Source organism: Gossypium hirsutum, chromosome D07 (assembly GCF_007990345.1).
Source record: "Gossypium hirsutum isolate 1008001.06 chromosome D07, Gossypium_hirsutum_v2.1, whole genome shotgun sequence".
In the NCBI taxonomy this organism is placed as follows: Eukaryota; Viridiplantae; Streptophyta; class Magnoliopsida; order Malvales; family Malvaceae; genus Gossypium; species Gossypium hirsutum.
Window position 1 is genome coordinate 38,230,874 of NC_053443.1, and position 1,889 is coordinate 38,232,762.

Here is a 1,889-nt window from a genome sequence, read left to right on the forward strand (position 1 = left end):
AATCCATGTATCGGACATTTCTGAAGTAATTCTTTAAATCGTTCTCATGCTTCATATAGAGTTTCATCCTCCGATTGCTGAAAAGATGTGATGACATTTCTAAACTTGGCATTCATATTTGGTGGGTTATATTGTAGAAAAAATCTCTGGCAATGATCATTCCATGATGCCATGTTCCCGATGGCAGAGCATTCACCCATTCTCTTGTATGATCTCTCAAGGAATATGGGAACAATTTAAGCCGTAAAGCATTTACAGGAACACCCTGTTGTCTAAACGAGTCACAGACTTCTAGAAAAAGTCTTAGATGCAGTCTTGGATCTTCAGTGGGTAATCCATCAAATTGTCCCACTGTTTGCAACATTTGAAACATTACCAGTTTCAACTTGAATTGCTAAGCTTATATGCGTGGTCTTACTATTCCTGGACTCAAATTATCCAACATTAGAACAACATGTTCTCGAATTGGTCTATCTCAATCATTTATCACACGATGAAGAGGAGGGTTAACATCCTGACCAATTGGATCATCAATGAGACCAGGATCATTCAGGCCAAAATCATTCCCTTCCCTAGCCATATTACGTAACTACCTTCTTCCCCTTCGCAAAGTTCTTTCAATCTTTGGGTCAACAGGATACTCTTAGTTAGCAAGAATGCCTCTTCACATGCATTGATGAAAATCCTGTCAAAATTAAATACAACTAAGTTAGCTAAAACTAAGAAAAGAAAATAAAATAACAAAACCAAATTTCATCAATTTCCAATCCTTGACAATGGCACAAAGAACTTGTGTCATGTGAAATGATATGTGAATCGTGCAAGTATACACGTTGAATCAAGTAATAAAGTGATAAGTGGGATCGTCTCCACAGGGATCAGTTAGGTATAAAATGGTTTAGTTATGATAATGAATATGGCAATAATAATGATAATAATACAATGGTAATTTGAAGGAATAATGATGTGTGCAATAGTGGAAAATGATATGACCAGATAAGAATAAGAATGCAATGGCAAATTTGAGAATAATTATGTGCATAATACGCAAACGAACAAGTAAACAACTAAGAATGCTATGGAAAAGAACTATGACCAAGGATAGATGGTGTAAAATGTTGATTTGGAAGGTCAGATCCTAAGAATCTACCCTTACTGACAATAATGCCTCGGCAAAACCATACTCAATTTACTGCTTAGAAGAGTTCTAAAATGGTATGCTTTTTTCGAGAACAAGACCTCAAGTGACCTTGCCTTAAGCGATATATGTCTATAGGCCTTTAGCACGGTACCTTGCATTATTATTTTTTCTTTCCATATGAAGGATGCTCTATGTCTAGAGGTTGCTACAAGTATTCGGTCGAACACTTTCTCATATCATTCAATTTCAATCTCATTAACCTAACCTTGTTAGAATTAGATTAATTTAATGAACATGTTGTACATCTATCTATTTTTAGAGTTTGTAAACATGCATTTTTATAAAAAAAAACCATTGAATGAAACTATGTCTTAAAGTAGATCTACGCTTCAAACACCGAAGGATCTAATTAGTACTATAATTGAATAATAGTATGATGGTAAAATAAAGGGGAGTTTTTAAGATTTTTTTATAATAACAAAATAGAATAACAGAAAGAAATAAAATTCAAGAGATCAAAGAATAGGATAAATCAAATCTAATTATGGGTGATTAGCTCGCTTTGCTATTTCTCATTAGCTATCACTTTGGGTTCATCGTCAATCAACTAGTCGCTATCTTACCAGGATCTTTCGATCTTCCACTCAAATAATGAGTCAGTAAGAACTACTTATCTTCTGACCTCAAAGTCCAGATTGGTTTGTGGTGAAGATGTTTATGGATAGGCCATACCAATTTTGGGTTAATT

The 1,889-nt window shown here is 34.3% G+C and overlaps 1 non-coding gene across 1 annotated transcript; it reads left to right on the top strand.

Moving 5' to 3' along the window:
* LOC121219623 (small nucleolar RNA R71) lies at window positions 1-107 on the top strand. The gene has a single exon (XR_005916513.1). It is a non-coding gene; the product is annotated as a small nucleolar RNA R71 (small nucleolar RNA).
* The last annotated feature ends 1,782 nt before the right edge of the window (window positions 108-1,889 follow it).